The sequence below is a fragment of the Dromiciops gliroides genome, chromosome 2 (assembly GCF_019393635.1).
Source record: "Dromiciops gliroides isolate mDroGli1 chromosome 2, mDroGli1.pri, whole genome shotgun sequence".
Taxonomy (NCBI): domain Eukaryota; kingdom Metazoa; phylum Chordata; class Mammalia; order Microbiotheria; family Microbiotheriidae; genus Dromiciops; species Dromiciops gliroides.
The window spans coordinates 586859390-586872805 of NC_057862.1; the positions used below are offsets into that span (position 1 = coordinate 586859390).

At 39.0% G+C, this 13416-nt stretch overlaps 1 pseudogene; it reads right to left on the bottom strand.

Moving 5' to 3' along the window:
- Positions 1-8509, bottom strand: part of LOC122739342 — a 48452-nt pseudogene extending 39943 nt beyond the window's left edge.
- Positions 8510-13416: the final 4907 nt, after the last annotated feature.

Sequence of the window (13416 nt, forward strand, 5' to 3'; positions counted from 1 at the left end):
ACTTTAATAAATACTTAAAAGTCTAAACTCTTGCTAAAGCTTTTAATTTAAGGCAACCACTTATTAGATTTTAGACATCATAGCTAGAATTTTAGCCCCTTACAACATTTATATAAGGATTGATTGAGTTATTGTATATAAAGTGTTTGCACCTTTATATAGCCCCAACCTTGCCCCAAGTAGATTTGTTCATCCTCTAAAGGACATCTTGTGATACTAGATGCTGTGTACTCAGAGGGAAATGTGACTCCTGACTGGCAGAGACGTCTTTGAGTCCATGATGCTATGTGTGATGTTTGTAAGAGAAAGTGTTTTTGGAGGAGAGGGGCAGTGTCTTAGATGGGACAAAAATAAAGACAAGGAACTTTTGAATGGCCAACAGGAGTCCCCAGAGCAACAGACCTGTGGGGAAAGCCATCCTCCCAATGTGGACCTTGATTCCAAGCATCTGAAGTCCTAGATACTACTAAGGGAAAACTTCTTTGGTGAGATCATTCTCTCCTTGATTGAACAAAATGTTATTTCACTCTAGAGTTGAAGACCTCATTTGATCTTGTGAATTCTATCATTTAAACTAATCTGTATAACTTCCTTGATTTTTTTCTTTTACTACTTGCTTAGATAATTAAGTTTGCTAGATATCTGTGATTGTCTTTTGTGTAATAAACATTTGGTGACAGAGAGCTAAGTGGGCTAAGGGTAAGCCAACTATTGTCCTCTGAGTCTGGGGTAAGACTACATTCCAGCCACCTTTTATTCTGAATCCCCAAAAGAACATCATATTCCTAGATGGCAAATACCTGATATGTATTTTTTATAGAAAATATATATTACGTGGATAAATGTAATTTTAGTCCAGTATCCTTTTTGTCAATTGGAAAAATGAAGAGTGGGCATTCAGCTCTACCAAAAGGTGGAAATCACAGTTTCCCTTTGAGATGTGGAATAGGGCTTTCCAGATCCAAAATCTTATTTATCTAAATATATTCTACCATATATGGGCCACTTAAGGTCCTAGTGGCTAAGCTCTAAACTTATTACAGTGGGTTTCCATATCTTTGATCACCTGCTAATACTGTTGCCCTATCTTCCAAAGTAGCATAGCCTTCCTATGTTTCTTGGTCTGTATGTTACATTATTGCATGATATTGATATGCCACATTCACCCCTTGTGCTATTAACCAAGGTTTCAATTATCACATGAGTCAACTAAACTGTATTACATATATAAATGTTAGCTATTATCATCTCTGTGAAGGCAAATAGTGTCTTACTTAGATTTATAGCCATGCTGTGCCTAATACACTGCCTTATGATACAGGTTGGAGGTGGTGAGAAAGGAGACAAATTTATTGAATGAATGCCACACTCCCATTCAGTTAAAATATTCTCTGAATAGAGTTGTCTAAATTGGAATAGGCTGCTCCAGTGTATAGTCCTTGAAGATATTTAAATAGAGACTGACAGGACAGCTGCCAGGGGCTCTGTTGAAAGGATTCCTGGTTGAGGGGAAGATTGGACTAAGTGACCTCTAAGGTCTCCAATTCTCTAAGTGCTATTTATAATCCTGAAGTGTATTTGGTCACAACACGCCCTCTAGTGACTTTTTCATGGAAATAACAAAAATCCATATATATAGTATTTTGGTTGCTTGTAGTTCAGTTAAGTCAAACTATTAGGAACTTGGCGATTCAGAATGAATTCTTAAATGTGGTTACAAATGATATTTGCATATAATCCTTCAGGTCACCTTGCAATTTACAGTTTGTGATGTACTGATCATTCTAAAGAAAAGTAAAAACATACAGGAGGCTGTTGTATCAGACCGACTGGGAAATTTTTTTTACTGAAATGGAAAGTTAGGTTTGAGATATTATGGAAGGAAGGAGACACAGGTTTTACCATTTTATAAAATAAGATAGGGGCAGCTAGGTGGCGTAGTGGATAGAGCACCGGTCCTGGAGTCAGGAGGACCTGAGTTTAAATCCGGCCTCAGACACTTAACACTAGCTGTGTGACCCTGGGCAAGTCACTTAACCCCAATTGCCTCGCCAAAAATAAAATAAAATAAAATAAAATAAAATAAAATAAAATAAAATGAGATGAACAAACCTTAAAGTTTTTTTTTAAGTTGGCCATTCACCTTATAATACATGTTAAAGTTTGAAGTCCAATAAGAATAATTTCATTCCTCAGAGGCTCCTGCCACAGACATTAAGGAATGAATAGCTCTTATTATGGTCCAGTAACTCTTCTTCAAGAACAGTGACATTATAGAACCCGGCAGGAATGGGAGCCAAAGGCTAGAAGTTGTGGGACTAGTTTCTTTCCTGTTTGTATCTGTGCTTGACACTCAGAAACAGTATATAATTAAGAGTTAAATTTGGGAGAAAACTTTACAAATATCAGATATTGATGCATTGAAATATCTAGTCTAACATGAAAGACATAGTCTTGAAAAACAAAGTTTTCCCCAAACTAGGAGGAAGTCCCTGGAGCTTTTACATAGGAAGCCAAAATTTAGAGGGCATCTACTTCATTCCTCTAAATATGTTTCCTTACCTCAAGTGAACTCTTTTTCTTCCTGGACTGGCTTTGATCTCTTCCAAAGTAGCAGTCTTCCTATCAGTCTTCTTGGTGTGTCCTTAAGTTCTCCATTTATAGGGACTTAGATACCAGAATCTCTGTCTCTTCCCGGGATAATGGGTTAGCTGCTCTACCTCCAGTGTAGGAGAAGAAGTCTGTAGCCTTTCTCTGCAATCAGGTCAGCTGAATTTGTCTTTACAAGTTTATTTGGAAGTCTCTTTTGTGCTGCTTGTTCGGGGCACTAGAATTGATAGATAGACCATTGCTACATGGGTCACCAAAAGCAATACCCAAATATGTCAGGGATGGGTGACTTCATCCATATGAGTCCTCACTCTGTTCACACAGATTGCCCCCCTCTCCATTATTTAATACACGCTTTCTTCAGCTGCTATTGTCAAAAGCTACACCACCTAGTGGCCAACCATATGGTTGACAGGCATCTCTGAACGGGCTTTTCCCTCAACTGCTAGCACCTAAGTCCATTACTAGGTGAACACTCAAAACTTTTCCAACTTAGTAGGACCTGGTGAAACTTTGATCTACTCACAAAGATGTTGAGAACCTAGAATCTCCTCCATGTCACAGTGAGGTATTGGGTTAGAATTTTAATGGAGGCACTGGTAACAAATGAATTTTTTAAAAAAATTATTCTCAATATATAAGAACTTGGGTGCTTTGGGGGTAGCATGGTATATTGGCAAGAACACTGGATTTGTAGGAAAGAAGTTGTAGGTTCAAATCCTGATTCTTTTTTTTTTTTTTGAGAGTCAATGAGGGTTAAGTGACTTGCTCAGGGTCACACAGCTAGTGGCAAGTGTCTGAGGTCATATTTGAACTCAGGTCCTTCTGAATCCAGGGCCAGTGCTTTATCCACTGTGCCACCTAGCTGCCCCCGAATCCTGATTCTTACACTGGCTTGATATTAATGGCTGTAGTACCTACCTCAAAGGATTGTGAGAATCAAATGAGATAATATAAGTAAAGTGCTTTGTAAACCTTTAAGTGCTATATGAATGACTGCTATCATTATTATTATTATTTTTATTTTATTTTATTTTATTTTGGTGAGGCAATTGGGGTTAAGTGACTTGCCCAGGGTCACACAGCTAGTAATTGTTAAGTGTCTGAGGCTGGATTTGAACTCAGGTCCACCTGAATCCAGGGCTGGTCCTTTATCCACTGCGCCACCTAGCTGCCCCTATCATTATTATTATAAATCAGTTAACCAATATAAGTTTGGTCATCACTATTATTTGGTGATACACCTCCAAATCAAATGATATTGCAGATTCGTTAAAAATAACCAATTGACCGTGATTTGGAAATTACAAATTTTGTAATATCTTTCTTCCCAGCTGATTTTTCCTTAGGAATCAATTAATGGCTTTGATGGATGATAATTAAGATAATTTAAAAAAAGTGTTCAGTATATCTTTCAGTGTGAGTATTATGGCATTCACTTTACGGCTGAGATATTTACATGTGACTTTTAAACATTATTGTTTTCTGAGTTCTTTTTAAAAATTCAGTAATAATTTTTTTTTCTGTAATTTAGGTTTCAATCTGTAAAGCATTTTCCCCCTCTGGAGGACCACATGTCTAATTGATGAAAAACTAGAATTGTTTGTCCCTCCTGCATGATTCCACTCACTCTTCAACGGCAAGTTTTGGGGCAGCTCTATATTTTACTGTCTTTTTTTTTTCTTTTTTCAAAGGTGGCAGTGGTGCCTCATTCTTTAATGATATTTAGTGAATACTGTTGATTATACTGTTTAAGGCTGTTTTAAATTATATTCTCTTCTATTAAGTTTTGGGGGTTTTTTATTGTAGCTCGAGGCCAGGGATAAGTACAAGATGGAAGATACATATTAGTTCTTTACTCTTGTGCATATAGGGGCTTATAAGGGAGCATTTGCAATTGTCTGTAGTGGAATAAAGGTTGTCCTGTACCAGATATGCATTGTTATCTTGAATGCTAGTAGAGGATCTGAGGACTCTTTTAATCATGTCTGGGGAGAGCTAAACCGATAATTGAGGGTGCTAGGCCATAGGTTACATTCATAATTGTCTTCTTCCTCCCTTTGTGTCTAAACCCCTTGAAAAGACCATCTACAATGGACTCCACTTTCCATCTTATCTGTCCTTTTTTTTTTTTTTTTTTTTTTTTTTTTTTGCGGGGCAATGGGGGTTAAGTGACTTGCCCAGGGTCACACAGCTAGTACATGTCAAGTGTCCGAGGCCGGATTTGAACTCAGGTACTCCTGAATCCAGGGCCAGTGCTTTATCCACTGTGCTATCTAGCCGCCCCCTTATCTGTCCTTTTTAATCCCTTAACATCTGACTTCTGACCTGATCATTGCATCAACACTGCTCTCTCCAGTTGCTGATGATCTATTAATTGAAAAATCCAATGACCTTTTCTCAGTTCTCATTCCCTTCAATATCTCTACAGCCTATAACACTGTTGATCTCCCTCTTCTCTTCAACAGGAGATCTCCTCCTTTCTAGGTTTCCAGAACACCATTCTCTCCTGGTTCTCCTCTTACCTCTCCTCTCTTTCTCCTTTGTTGGCTCTTCATCAAGATCATGCCCTCTAAACATAGGGGTCCCACAGGTTCTGTCCAGGGTCTTCTTCTTTTCTCCCTCCATATGACTTCACTAGGGGATCTCATCAACTCCTATGGATTTAATGACCACCTCCGTGCTGACTCTTCTTAAATTTACTCATCCTGTATTAACCTTTCTACTGACCTCTAATCTCACATTTCCAACTGCCTTTCAGACAGCTCAAAGTGGATGTCCTGCAGACATCTTAAACTCAACATGTCAAAAGCCACACTTATTTCCCCCCTTAGATCCTCTCCATGTCCTACCTTCCCTATTATGATAAAAGGTAATGCTATCCTCCTATTCCCTCAGACTTGCAATGTAGGTATCATCCTCAACTCCTTACTAGTTCTCACTCACATATATTTACTCAGTACCTGTCTATTTCACTTTTCCAATATCTCTTATATACTCCCCCTTCTCTCCCATGTCACTGCCACCACTCTAGTGCAGGCCCTTATCACCTCACTCCTGGACTATTGCCTGCTGGTGGGTATGCCTGCCTGCCTCAAGTCTTTTCCCATTCTCATCCATCCTTTATTCAGCTCTCAAAATTATTTTCTTAAAATTCAGATCTGACCATAACACACACACTCAATAAACTCTAGTGGCTCCTCATCACCTCCAGGATCAAATACACAGTCCTGTTTAGTGTTCAAAGTCCTTCCTAACCTAGACCCCTTCTGCCTTTCTAATCTTCTCACATCTTCCTCCCTGACACCACTCTTTGATGCAGTGAAACTGGCCTCAGCTGTTTCACAAACAAGACACTCCATCTCTGCTGTGAGCATTCTCTTTGGCTGTTCACTATGCCTGGAATGCTCTCCCCTCACCTCTGCCTGCTGGCTTCTATGGTTTCCTTTAAGTCCCAATTAAAATCCCACACAGGAAGCCTTTCCCAATCCCTCTTGAGTCCATTGTCTTATTTACTTATTTGTTTATGTTGTCATTATTTCCTTTTTTACCTTACATACAGCTTCTTCATACATATTTGTTTATTGTCTCTTCCATTACACTGTGAGCTCTTTGAAGGCAGGGACTGTCTTTTGCCTCTTTTTGTATCCCTAGCACTTAGTACACAGTGCATGGCACATAGTAGGCACTTAATAAATGTTTATTGATTAACTAACTTACTTTTGCCTTATGAAGGCAAGTGACTTTTACTGAGATTAAGATAAATCTCCAAGTAAAATTCCCACATGCTGCATTGAAAATAGGTCCAGAGCAATTTTCAAGACAGCACTAGAATTCCTAACCATGCATTTACTTTGAGCATGAACCTACTGTGCATAAGTATTTCTAATCCCATTGCAAGCTTGCCCTGGCATGCTCCAGTATTCTGAGCTCTCTACCTACAATAGCTCTCCTATTTCCTAAGAACTTAACTGAGATAATTTAAAAATTATTTAAACCAAACAAGTAACACCAGAGAACAGATTCATTTTGAAAATTCCTAATCCCAAGGTTTCCTCTCGAGTTGAGAAACCACCAGTCTCAACTTTAGGGTTAGCTATCTGAGGGAAGTTCATTTATTCAGCCATTACCTTGAAGTTGGTGAAATTTGATTTTTCCTGATTTGCATAATTTGTTCTACCAGATGATCATAGCTATATTTGCAGGAGGTAAATCAGACCTTTTGCTTCTTTTCTTTACTTCCCAACTCTAACTGAAGAGAAGCAAAGAATACTAATTGCTCACATTTCTATAGCCCTATAAGAGTCACAAAGCATTTTCCTTTCATTATGTGTAATTATGTGGAAGGCACATAATGTAGATGAAGGAACCTAATACAGATGAGAGCACTGAAGTTCAGAGAGATTATGTGACTTGCCCGAGGGTCAAGGAAAGCAAATATTGGAGCTAAAATTCAAACCTAAATCTTCTAAATCCAAGACCAATGTTCTTGTCACTATATCATGCTACCTCCTTACCCCATCACCCATTCATAGATGACAGGTGGTACAATCTAGAGAATGCAGGACCTGAACTCAGAAAGACATGAATTCAGATCTTTCCTCAAACTTTTAATAACTGTGTGACCTTGGGCAGGTCACTTAACTGCTAATGACTTTACTTTCCTCATCTGTAAAATGAGAATAGCAATAGCACTACCTCCCAGGGGTGCTGTGAGAACAAAATGAGATATTTTTAAAGTGCTTTGCTGACCTTAAAAAACTTTATGAATGTTTCTTGTTGTTGTTATTATTGTTAGAGCTCCTCTGGGGCCAGTTGTTTCCCAGTCATCTGCTGGGCTCTGAGGGTAGCACTGTGTCAAGTAGTCTTCTAGGCAAGAACACTGTGGATAAATCTTTTAGAACCTGCCTGAAGGCAAAGGTCATGGGAAGGAGCTATATTTAATTGAGTTCTACCCCTTCTTCCCCATTTCCTCCTATTCTGACTCTTCTCTAAGTATTTTTCCCTGGGAGAAGGCCCAAGCAAGGATGAACCTATCTACTCTTGCTATAGTTGTCACTCATTAAGTAATTACTATGAGACCTAAGATTAGCTTGGATTTGGGGCTGGAATAGCACTCCCCCTTCCCCCGTTGGAGTGCAATAGATGAACAAACCTCCATTGTTATTATTTGTCCTTCATTCTCGAAGAGGTGATGTCATGACTTGCACTGAATTGAATTTAAGTGAGGGAGAACTGTGCAAAGGTCACCAACCACACTCTCTCCTCCAAAGCCATCTGGTTCCACTGGTAAGATATATATCAGGACAACTGGAGATGGCCCTAGATGTTTAAAGGAAATTGAGGTTAAGTGACTTGCCCAGGGTCACACAGCTAGTAAGTGTCTGAGGCTGGATTTGAACTCAGGTCCTCCCAACTTCAGGGCCAGTACGCTATCCACTGCACCACCTAGCTGCCCACCCTCCGTTGTAAGTCCAAGCTCAAGTTGTTCCATCTCATTTCTCTTATATTTCACATTCGTGAGCAGCTCCTAGGTTCCAAACTTGAACAATTTCACAGAATCACAGAATTTGAGGGTTGGAAGGAACCTCAGGGGCCATCTAGACCAACCTATACATGAAAGGAACCCCCTGTTCCCACCTATATTGTGTTCAACAAATGGACATCCAGCCTCTGCTCTAAGGTCTCCAAGAAGGGGCAGCCAGCACTTCCCTAGGCAGTCCTTTCCATGTGTGGACAGCTCTAATGGTCAGGAAATTTTTTTCCTTACATTGAGCCTCCATTTGTCTTTTAGCCACTTTGACACATTCCTTCTGGGTTTACCCTCTGGGGCCAAACAGAACACCCCTAGTTTCTCCTTCACATGGCAGATCTTCAGATGCTTAAAGACAGCTATCATGTCTCTTCTGAGTCTTCTCCAGATCAAGGATCAATCAATTCTTATATGAAATGGTTTCTAGGTGGCTCCCCATCCTGGTTTCCTTCCTTTGGACATGCTATAGCTTATCCATCTCCTCCTAAAACTACGTGACCCAGAATTAAACAAAATAACTCTAGATGAGGTCTGACCAAGGCAGAGTATAGTAGGATTATTTGGCACCTCCTTATCTCTGGAAGCTTTGCTCCCCTCACTGGAACCCATTGATAACATGATCTTTTTCAGTCGCTACATCACACTACTTCCCCATACTGAGCCTTCAGAAATCCACTAGAACCCCTAAAATATTTTTCAGGACAACTAATGTCCTCCATGCCACCTCCATTTTGTACTTCTGAAGTTGACTTTTTTTTTTTTTAGTGAGGCAACTGGGGTTAAGTTACTTGCCCAGGGTCACACAGCTAGTAAGTGTTAAGTGTCTGAGGCCAGATTTGAACTCAGGTACTCCTGACTCCAAGGCTGGTGCTCTATCCACGGCGCCATCTAGCTGCCCCTGAAGTTGACTTTTTTGTACCCATGTTCATGACTTTTCATCTACCCACTGTTCTAAAGTTGATGTTGGGATGGAATAAAGCCCTCTCAAATCACTGAACATTCAACAAAGTTGGATATGCAACAAATACAATGGCACTTAGCTTTTCTGGATGGATGCAGCCTTCCTTGTCTCCATCTGGAAATATGTTGTCACTCGGTAATGACAGTATAACCACTCAGTGGATTCATGCACCCAACAAGTTGACAATGTGAGCTTTATATTGGCCCTAGGCCTAGAAGCTGCATCAGATAAACTGGAGCCAATCAGCTTTTGTGGAGAGGATGAAGTTTCACCAGGTAAGCCTCTAGAGAATCTGGGGCTAAAGGAAGTTGGGGGTGAGTTTAGGTGGGCTGGGGGGGGGGTAGAGAATTGGGGGGTGGCTGAAGTGGGGAATTTGAGGTGGGAAGGAAGCTGAGTCAGGAAACTGCTGTTTTAGCACTAATAAAATTTAAGATTCAACCCAGTGGTCTAGCTTCTCAAGATCCTTTTGTATCCTGACCCTGTCATTCAGTGTGTAAGCTCTTTCTCTCAGCTTAGTATTGTCTGAAGTTTTGTTGAGCATACCATTTATGCCTTTATTCAAGTTATGGAGAAAAATGTTAAACAGCAGAGATGCTTGGGATACTCCAATGGAGCCCTCCAGTCATGTTGACTTTGAAACATTAGCAACTAGCCATCTGACTAGTCCTGAATCCTTCTGATTTTATTATTACTTAATTCATTTCTTTCTATTTTCACCATGAGAATAATGGAAGATACTTTATCAAAACCTTGGCTAAAATCTAGGTACACCAAATAAATAGCAAAGGGGCAGGTAGCAGGGCAGCTAGGTGGCACAGTGAATAAAGCACTGGCCCTGGATTCAGGAGGACCTGAGTTCAAATCCAACAGCAAACACTTGACACTTACTAGCTGTGTGACCCTGGGCGAGTCACTTAACCTTCATTGCCCCGCAAAAAAAAAAAAAAAATTTAAATCAAAGTCAAACCCACTGGCCTACCATTTGCACAGTGCTGTTCTCTCTTTCTTTTTTGGAAAATTGGAAGAACACTTACCCTTCTTAAATTAATATTATAGTATCACTGTCATTTTCTGTGATCTTCCAAATATCTCTGGCCATGACTAAGCAATCACCTCTGCCAGTTCTTTCAGGACTCAAAAGATATGGTTCATTGATTACCATATGGGCATGCTTAGGCTACAAGTTCTCATAATTGCTTTTCTTGAGATTGTTTCTCACATTTCTAATCTAAATATATGATTTGATCCCATTATAATTCATACCTAGGTTGGCTCATGCTCCCATTCCCATTGAATTTCAATCTCTCAACTTTATGAGACCCAAAATAATTGCACATTTACACATGAGAGGCAGCATCTCACAGTGAATAGAGAGATAGAATAGGAGTCTGGAAGAACTGAGTTCAAATCCTACCTTAGACACTAATTTTCCCTGTGACCCCTAAGGAAGTCATTTAATGTCTCCAAAGCTTAGAATTCTCACTTGTAATTATAGCTAACCTTTATATGGTTCGTAAAGATTTGTAAAGTGTTTTAAGTATATTTTCTTATTTGTTCCTCACAACATCCCTGAGAAGTAGATGCTATTATTATCTCTATTTTGTAGATGAGAAAACTGAGTCTAAAAGAGGTTAAGTGACTATCCTAGGGTCACACAGTGACTTTGATGAGATTTGAACTCAACTCTTCCAGAATCCAAAGCCAGGACTCTATCAATAACAGTACCTAAAGGTAAAATAGGAATGACAAAAACACTACTTTGAAAAGCTGTTGTGAAAATCAATGAGATAACATGGGTAAAGTATTTTTGCAAACCTTTGAGGCCTTACAAATGAGTTACTATTATGTAGATTAAACAGTCTCTTTACTAAAATGAAAATCAAATTTTCTAAATTGGCTTTAAAAGTCTTGAGGGAAAGGTTGTCTGTTGTTCCTTGAAAGGTCTGAAATGTCAATTATCTTCAACTCTCCTTCTGTGACTAAAATTTCTCTGGCACAGTCAAAGACCACATTGGTAGGGGATCAGTCCTCTCAAATATCTTGGTCTCAAAGAGTAGTCTCAGTTCACCATAGTTGCATCCCATTGTTTGCGAACCTGTAATTGTAGCAGCAAAATACCTTCTTCCCTCTCCAGCCAGCGCTGTTGACTCATCTCTACAGTACTTTCTTGACCATGTCCTAGAAAACTCTTTACCTTGGAAGCTCACATCACTCTTGGGCCCTGAACCTTGAGCCTTGAGTTATGTGCTGGTAGGGAATACAGGCATATTTCTCTGTATAACTGTAGCAGTTATAACTAGGGGCAATGAATGGAAACATCATGGAAGCAAATATGAATGTATATAGTTATGAATATTCTGATTCCTAAAAGTATAGACATATGAAAACATGTTAGAATATTCCCATGGTTCTGTGATCCTACCAATGTGCATATTTCCTTCAATAATGTGGATATATATTTTAGTATTTCAGTGGACTATCAATATTCTTAGTGGCCAATCCTCTGAAGTGATTTAAGTATATATGTGTGTCTATGTACATGTATGCATGTATGCATACATTTACATGCATCACACACATATGTGTAAAGAGGTTACCTTCACCTGGGGCATGTCTTTTTCTGAGAAAAAGTAGTTGTTGAGTTGTCTGCCTTGACAGGTCATTTATCTAGGGTATAGAATTACCTGAAGGTTCTGAAAGAAGTAAAGTCTGACAGAGTTCTGAGATAGTACATGTTTATTTGCATATGGGAAGCTGTCTGGTTAATATTGGAGTGAATAAAGTACAGTTTTCCTCAGATTTGCAGGTGAAAAATTGAAGAATTTTAGGACTTCTAGGACACTAGAACTGTCCTATGATTATGAGATATGATAATAGAAAATGAGAATTTGGTTACTAATCATAAAAGCTAAGGACAGCTAGGTGGTGCAGTGGCTAGATTGCCTGCAAAGGAACATGATTGGAGAGGTTTTTGCCAACTTTTGGAAATATGTCATTGCCTTTGCCTAAAACAGCATAACCCTACTTTAGCTGGGGGCATAAGCAAAGCTTGAAGCTGGAATTGATGGATACCACAGGTGTTTTTAAGTTCAGCTGAGCAGAGGAACAGCTTAGAAGCAGAAAATTAGAGAAGCAGCCTGAAGGATTGACTAGTCTGGCTAAGACAGTATGCCTAGTGAGCTATTACTTGTTGTTGGTGTGGTGGTTGTCCTTCATTCTCATAGAGGACCAAAATGACTGTATGGGGTCACCTTAGCATTGCAGTAGAAACATCTGCTCAACATTGGTCAAGGAACTTTTATGGGCAATTCCCAGTGTAGAAAGGCGACACAGAAATCTTTGATTCTATAGTTGTGAGTTACCTTGGACACATGTACTTCCTACATGTATGCTTTACAATTCTGGAATTTTAGGTATATGCCCACTCTCCTTATGAACACTATGTGCATTTTGGTGGGGGAGTTTAATTGAGTCTTATAGTTTATATTATGTAAATGTTATGCGCTTGTTTTGCATTTTCAGTATGTTTTGGTTAAGATAGATAGAATAATAGTAGTTGATTTATCCATGGGAAATAGTAATAGCAATAAGCATTTACATAGCACTTTAAGGTTTGCAAAGTACTTTACAAATATTTTCTTATTTGATCCTTGTAAAGCAGATGCCATTATTAACCCTCTTTTACAGATGAGGAAATGGAGATTAAAGGAGATTAAGTGACTTGGCCTGGGTCACATAGCTAATAAGGATTTGAGGCAGGATTTGAATTCAAGTCATCATGACTCCATGGCCATCATTCTATCTAGGTACCACCTAACTCCCAATGGGGGCTCATGAGATACAAGGTTGATAGGAATAGGTGCCTCCAAGGATTCTCCCTAGAACTCTGAGAGTTTGACAAGCAGCTGTGTGGCTTACCCTCTGGTGAACCATGCCAACCAGTCAAAGTTGGTACAAGTGGACTGTACATGACAGTTCCATTTCAAGGGGAAAGAAAGAAAGAGACAGAGAGAGATATGGAGAGAAAGGGGAGGGAGGAAGAGAGAGGGAGAAAAAGGAGGGAGGGAAAGAGAGAGAGTGAGCCTATAAATCTTGTACAAATATTTCAAATGGGTAATTGGGGAGTAAGTTTATTATTAATTATAATCAATAGTTATTAATTATTAACATTAAATATTAATGACCAGAATGGTAAATTATCAACTTTTAATTATATTAAATATATTATAAGTATATACAATTATCTATTAATTAGCCTATTATGTGTCATAGTAGATTAATATATAAAGTTAAATTATTAAGACTAATTTCA